Raw genomic sequence first — 7501 nt, 5'->3', positions numbered from 1 at the left:
AAATACCCCCTCATACAAATCATGCACGTACATACACTTCTGCCAGACCCGGCTCTGCTACACAACTCAGGCTGCTCGGCTACACTAAACATAAACATAAACATAACATACACATGCCATTTTATCTTGGTGTGTTGCACGGCACCATGGTTGTTAAACCACAACAGCCTTGACACTTTAATCGACTGATAGTTTTAGCACCCTTGTGTGGTTATTGTTTTTGTTTATGTTTTAGTAGTTGCGTTTCTTGTATGTGTACGTCAGTGGCCCTTACTAGTTGAATAGTGTTTACGTTTAGTGTCGCCTTGTACAATGTTATAATATAGTGTGCGTGATTTAATTTTAGTATAACAGATAGGCCTACATTGCACTTGGGGTACCTACTGCCTGGCGTCGTCGCTTGTCACCTTGGTTTGTCAAACTAACACTTTTAGGTTAAGAAAATGTGTTTATTCTGCACTGACGGCGAGGAGCTTTTAAGCTCATGTTGATATATATCTTTTACCAATTTAATTAATAAATAAATATAAATAAATTAATGTCAAAGGTAAATTCCAGTAGACTTCCGCGATAAACGCTTCAAAAGAACATAACGTAAAACCGTCTCTAGATTAAAGTGATTACGTCACCGTAAATAGTAAAAAATATTCTCCACTTTTTCACAAAAATATAAGAATTCAGTTCACTTTCAATGCGTGAAATTGCTGCATGATTACTTCTTATTTTACTATATTGTTCGATGTGAACATACACACGTGACGCCAGACATTAGACCATAGCAAGCAAATTAATGTCGTCAGGGACACTAATATCAAATCGTCCAGGTTTTCTGGATTGTAACTAGTTAGAGAACAAATCGTTATCAGGCTAAGAATTTGATTATACGTTTAGTCCGCGTTAGTTCTTACTTTTTATGGGTAAAAAAATGGCAATAAAGATTTTTACAAAATTTTACCATAGAAAATTCCCCGTGACGTAGGTCAATTTATCCGTTAGTGTATAATACTAGCGTACAGTTATTATTAGTCTTTCGACAATCAGTGTTACTGATGTGAAATGCCATGAAAGGTTGAAGGGTAGAGTAGCAAATACTGCTACTGGCAGCAATGTCTCAAGGAACAGAATGACTATCTTTATGTATTCCACCGTTGGATACGAGTTCGGTAAAATTAAGCAATCATATCATGAGGACACATTGATTTAAACACATCCACGCTGATTTCGTTATGTGCTTTTGTTATAATCGTTTTAGGCAGGCTGGTGGTTATGTGTGTGTGTCGTGTGTGTGTGGTGTGCGCGTCGCGCGCGTGTGGTGTGTGTGATGTGTGTGTTGTGCGGCGCGTGCGTGCGTAGTGTGGTGTGAGAGGGGTGCAATGCGAGATACTACGCGATAGGAGCCGTCTCGCAGGCAACTCGCTGCCTGTGCGCGCGTGCGTGCGTGGTGCGTGGTATGCTGCGCTGTGTACATATTTATAGGAAATCTTACTGTTGAAATGATGACTTGGTAAACTTATAATAATTATCAATGTTTTAATCGCACCCGCTACCCAATTTCTTCCCCATGCGTTTCACATTCATTACCTCGCTAAGGGCGTTGGCAGGATGTCGCTAGGCTGTCAATGCACAAACGCCATAAAACTGATCTGTCTTGAAAATGTATTATTCTCATTAAAACACCGTGAAACTCGTTGGCAGGTTCGTACGAGCCTTGAAACAGCGAAGTTTTGCGAGATAGTTTGGGGCCGAAATTAGTCAAAGTTTTACGACGTTGCGCTCTTAACGAATTCTGATGTCATGTGCCAATTTAACGCGTCCGCGAACGAATATATTATAAAAAAAATCGTAATCCGCCACGAGGTAACAATAAATGGCAAGATCAGCATGTATACTAATGTTAATTGAGTATTTCTGACTTGATCTCCTAATAAATTCATGTAAATATTGCGACAAAACAGGGGGACTATTTATGTTATGCACGGACGGATATCTGTGGTTCGCTCCGAGCAATGTTTCGCGCGGGAATCGTAGGCTATATGCTAATGTACAACTGAGCGCATAACGACGACGCCAGCAGTGGGCCTGGCTCCTGAGTCAGCGGCCACGCACCACTCCCACCAAATCATTCATGATTTCAAATTTGGGATTAGCACCACCAAGCTTATGAATGGGGATCTCTCCAGGATGGTTCGCTTTACGAGAGGTCGACCAGCAGTTTGTCATTTCGATGTAGCATCTAAGAGCTTAGCTTGCGGACAGCCGTCTTCGCTCCTGAACGCTTGCCACGAGTCCTGGCACGTTCTCCAGACTTGGACCTCACATCCAAATCGTCTGCTAGGATGGACAATGTCGCACCTACTTCCACATTTACGCTGTGGTCCTTTGCAAGTTGATTCCGAGTCTGCAGTGCGTGCAAGTATCCCTTTCTCCAACGCACTCGTCCAGAACAGGTTGTTTAAGTGTTGCACCCGTCTCCACCTTTTCGCAGGGTAGAGATTTTCTTTCTACGAACTTCCCTTGGGGCGGAGCATTACGGACTACCGGATTTCATCTTGAGTAGATGCATTTGGAGTTAGTGGTGTTGGTCCATCTGGACTTTCCCGATTTTCAACAAGCAGCGGTCTGCTGTGATGACTGGCCATGGCTTCATACAGAAATTCGCTGCGCAGTTGAATGCATGTTGGTGAGTTGTATACACCGATTCATCCAGAATGTTTGTTCAGGATTGCCGCACATTTCTGATTTGGCGGTTTCACACGCCGCCAAGTGTGGACTATGCCGATGGCTGAGTTAAACTTGGTACACGCATTCGCGACTGTAGTCCTGAGCTTGGATACGATGTGGTCAGAGTCCAGTTCTTTCAACACTTTTGAGTTCATGTTTCCGCTCCGTTTTACAAAGTTAGTTCCTTGTGTGCGCATCGAATTCAGACGTTACCCTTCTCTTAGTGCGATGAAGCATCGCATGAGCGTTCAAGGAGGTCTGGTGGACATGTCGTCTAGCATCTCGATATGGGACGCCTTCATGGCCAGGCAGGTAATTATGTAGTTCCGCTACCTCTTCAACTCCTTCCTTGCCTTCCTTTGATGATATCAGGCCCAAAGCATCCAGGTCTACAGTATGTAAAAGGTGGTGCGGGGTTCTATTGCGCCCTGCTTTTCGGAAGATCGGGCATCTTCTTGCGTCAGCGTGCTACCTCATGGCACGATGCACCTGACAATTTGTTTATCATGGACCGAAAACAAACTGATCTGCATCGCGAGTATCCAGATCACTGGGCCCTTATTCTGTTAATTGTCATGATGACCGCCCCTGATGTGTTATCCTCTGATTGGCATGTGCAGCTATTCAGATGGACAAGTGACTGTGTCTAGGGAGCGCATAATAGGGTGTTTGACTCCGTACATTCATTTGGGCGCTTTCATCCAGCTCTCCTCCCACGTATAGGAGGTTATCCTTACCGATGAAGCGGGATCAAGATCCTTTCAGATGCCTGTCTTTGATAGGGCTGATGAGCCCTTCCGCACATTCTGTCAATCCTCTAGGGAGCTCTCTTCCTGGCGATCACGCAAATCAGATTTTTCTCAGCAACTCTTCTGCGTCTCCAGTTTTGACAATTCGATTCCTGCCTCTTCTGAGCCGAACAGTTTACGATGAAGATACTGCTTTTGACAGCACTGTTGTACGTTCGAAAATCTGGCTTACTCTTTATCTTTCGAATGAACGTGAAGCTGGATTTCTGAGCAGCTCTAGACGGTGGATTTTGACCTCTGATGTCTTCTGCTGCGCTACGTTCAGCGTCTATCTTCTGTTAGTGATATCTCCTTCTCCATTAGAAAAGCGGGACCTGTGAGCCAGTTTAGGACGATTCGATCTCGCTTCAGCAGTGAGGCCCGTGATGCATTGATCGCTGGGTTTTCTCGTGTGTCGAAACATAGTTCCAACTGATCGGGGCGTCTGAAACTCTGACGTATTGTCTGTACACGATTTGCCCCAACATACATGGTGGATCTCTTGGACCGGTTTTTGGATGTACCCTAGCACAACCTTTCGGAGTCGGTCCAGAAGATATTTTTCATATCAAGGATAATGCACTCTGTGTCCGTCGACGGCGGAGTGGCGCGTTCCGTCGACGCTGCGAGTGCACGTGCCGTCGATGGCGCGTCACGTCGATGCGAGTGCGCGTCGCGTCGACGTGCGACGTGCGCGTCCGTCGATTGGCGCGTGGCGCGTGCCCGTTTCACGGCGAGTGCGCGTCCGTCGACGCGCGAATGTGCGCGTCCGTCGACGGCGATGTGCGGCTGTCCCGTACGTGTAGGTACCATTCTCGTAGTAACCGTCATACTCTCTGATGGGATATCTTCAGGAGAATTTTCGCAAAAACTTGGAAGTCATTGTGTGACATACGAGTCGTGGCCATCCCTCTTTAAAGTCTTTCTCCATAAGTTGCAGAAGTTCCTCTGTTGTGACTTCTAACTTCATTTTTCGATACGTAGCGTGACGTTAGTTCTTTCTCTATGTGGCCAATCGTTGTCTTGACGACTCTGTATGGGCACGATAGAGACTGTCAAACGCCATCCAAAGGCTTCTTCTGGGCTCTAGGTACGGCTTTCGCCAACTACCGCTCAGCCCTAAAACTGTCTCAACAGCGTGAGGGTTGACATTCTTCCCAAGTTATACACGTTACAGGTGCCCAGGAGCCGAGAGCAGTTGTAACGCTATTAGCATCCAATTTGGACAAGTCTGTTTTGGGCGTCAGCAACTCTGCAATGTGATGCAGCCGAGGTGTGGCACTGGCGCGCGTGTACTTCTGGTGTTGGAATATGGTCCCTTTTCAATGGAATGTAGTTCTCGTGTAAATGTGCGATTTGGTAGAGGAATCTTGTCCCGTTGAGTTGCAGCTTTCGGCTCAGTTCAGATTGTTGTATCTCGCGACACCTGGATGATTACTGTTTTTAGATCAGACACGTTGTTAGACGGCAGGACACGCAGACTCTGAGGATGTGTGGAGCTCGTCTGCAAATGCTGATCGAGCACAAAGTGTTGTTATCCGACATCTGTGTCCAGGAAGAGCGATTACAAGGACTTCCTTAATCCGGGGGCCTCTCGACTGGAATACGTAGACCGGAACACCATCGAGGTTATAGCCTTGGTTCGAACAGGAATGATACCTCGTGGCTTTGTGGCCGTTGAGCAGATGGTCGTTACTGGTCAAGTCGTTTGTTCCGGGGCGGTTTCCGCGCGGATTCTGTTCTTTGCCTTGGGTGGCTCCGCCCCGATTCTCAGTTCTTGGTCGCTGCTCGAGTGCAGCTTGGTGTCGTTCGTGTTAGACTGTCGGGTTGCTTTCCTGCTACATTCTTACATTCCCTCTTCCTGGACAATTCCTCGACATGTGACCCTCTGCAAGCAGCGAAACAAAGTTCTTTCCCTTTCACGAAGTCCTGTTTGCTCTGACACTCGGTTTTCGACCCGAAGGCCTCTGCACTCTGACGTTGATGGACTACGTCGTTTGCCAGAAAGATGACCAGTGTGATTCCTGTTGTAGAGGTTGCGGCGGTGCCTCTCTGTGGTCATAACATTCTTCTTTGGCTCGAAAGGCTTCTTGGTTCTAGTTGCTGATATCTGGCTGAAATCCGTTCGCGCTTTCTATTGCTTGTCACAGAAAACTACGATGGGGTTCAATTCAGGATGTCAGCCTTCTTCATGATCACAAAGTCAACAAACTCTTTAAATGAGGGCGTCTAGCGACCCCTTTCCCGTTTTGTTCTAACGATTGTTCGATTACACCGGTGCTGTAGCCAATGCCGCAGTTTGTCGACCAATTTTCTAATCTCCTGCCATATCATCAAGATCTCAAGTCTCTGGATCCCACGCGCTGAAGCTACCACACACTCTTCTCAAGAAGTCTTGACAGGATTTCTCAGACTGCACCTCCCTGTTGCCTATCCTGAGGCCAGGAGTCTAGCTTTTGTCTGAAGCCTCAGATACTGCAAAGGATTCCAAATCGAGTTTGTAAAGTCTCCTTGCGGCCTTCTTTGGTAGGTCCGTGCCTCGTCCTTTAATATGAAGGAATCCGCTAACTGCCTCTCTAGCTGTCTCCAGAGTAAGTTTGAGGTAATCGGAATTTTCGTCTCAGGGAAGGTTGTTGCTATTCAATCAGTGAAGAGAACGAAGAAAGCAGCTCTGGGAATCGGACGCGGATCTCCGAAGAAGATGGCGAGGCTCTGGCACGGCAAGTCTACTTCAAGGGCCATAGTCTGTGTTGAGCGCTTCAACTAGCGCGTCGTGGTTTGACTCTGCGATTGGAAGGTTCGGTGCCCTCTGGGTTTTAGCCTCATTCTCTGGAGGCCATTGACTTGTTCGCAGCCGATTTTTCTTCTGCCAGCGGAGTGTAGTGTAGGAAGCCCGCGTGATGACAGATGCTCCACCTCATCGTATACCTCAGTATTGGCTCTTTCAGCTCTTTGAGCCTCTAGAGGCCAACCTTTCCTCCTCCAGGCTGTCGACGCAGCTGACTCATCCTGCTTCAGTTTCTGCTTCTTCGAGCTTTTTTCTTCAGCCTTAGCTTGTCAATCATGCTTTGACGCTGCACTTATTCCGGCGCGTTTGAGCCTCAAGCTGATGCCTGTAACGCGCACGCTTCTGCTGCCGCGTTCAGATACGTCCTGACGATGCCTGGGACGCTTTTGTGATGATCTCGATCTGGACCGAATGTCGAGACAATCTTGATCTTGGAGTCTTATCTCGTGAGCTGACAGTGCCGCTGAGACTATCTTTCGAATAACTGTTTTGACCCACCCAGATGCAGTTTCTTCAAGGCGTGCTGGCTCACTCCCCAATCAACTTCGGTGATTGAACTTCTCCGCAGTTCAGCCCTGATGCGTGAAGGTCCCTTGACATCGGAGGAATAATTGCAGCCTTTCTTGGAGCCGAGTTTTCGTCGAAGTCTAGCCACTACGGACTTTGAGGAGTGTTCAGTACTCTCTAACTGCTCTCAAGATATTGCTTAATACTCTGCCTGTCAAATCTGCTGGAGGAGATCTGACTGTGCTGCTCTTTAGGCCTTCTCAGTAGTTTCTTAGTTCTGCCGAACGCTAGGTACATCAAGGATCAGGCTCTCTATCGGCGCTGTGTAGCTTTGACCACTTGTGACTGACCATTCAAAACAGCGTGGGTCATACTGATGAGGCCTTCGAGGGGTTCAATTTTGGCTAACTAGAATGATGCCAGTAGGTTTGTGTGCGAGCTTAATTTGTTGATTTTCCTTTTTGTGGGTAATCAGACTAACGCAATTTTTCTCAGGTTAGTCAGACTTATGGACCGAAAAGATCATTGTAAAAATCACTAGAATATTTGTGAACAGGGCAATTTGACAAATAGTACGTTTGGGGGAGTGACTAGAAATGTCTTAAACCAGGATATCAATTGAAACAACACAATATGTGATACAAGCCAAGTGCCACGGAGCGACAGCACTCATCTACGTTCTACTGCATCCCTCCTC

This window comes from Priapulus caudatus, unplaced genomic scaffold (assembly GCF_000485595.1).
Source record: "Priapulus caudatus unplaced genomic scaffold, Priapulus_caudatus-5.0.1 Scaffold782, whole genome shotgun sequence".
Classification (NCBI taxonomy): Eukaryota; Metazoa; Priapulida; class Priapulimorpha; order Priapulimorphida; family Priapulidae; genus Priapulus; species Priapulus caudatus.
The sequence above is the reverse complement of the archived record's forward strand: the minus strand, read 5'-3'. Positions refer to the sequence as shown.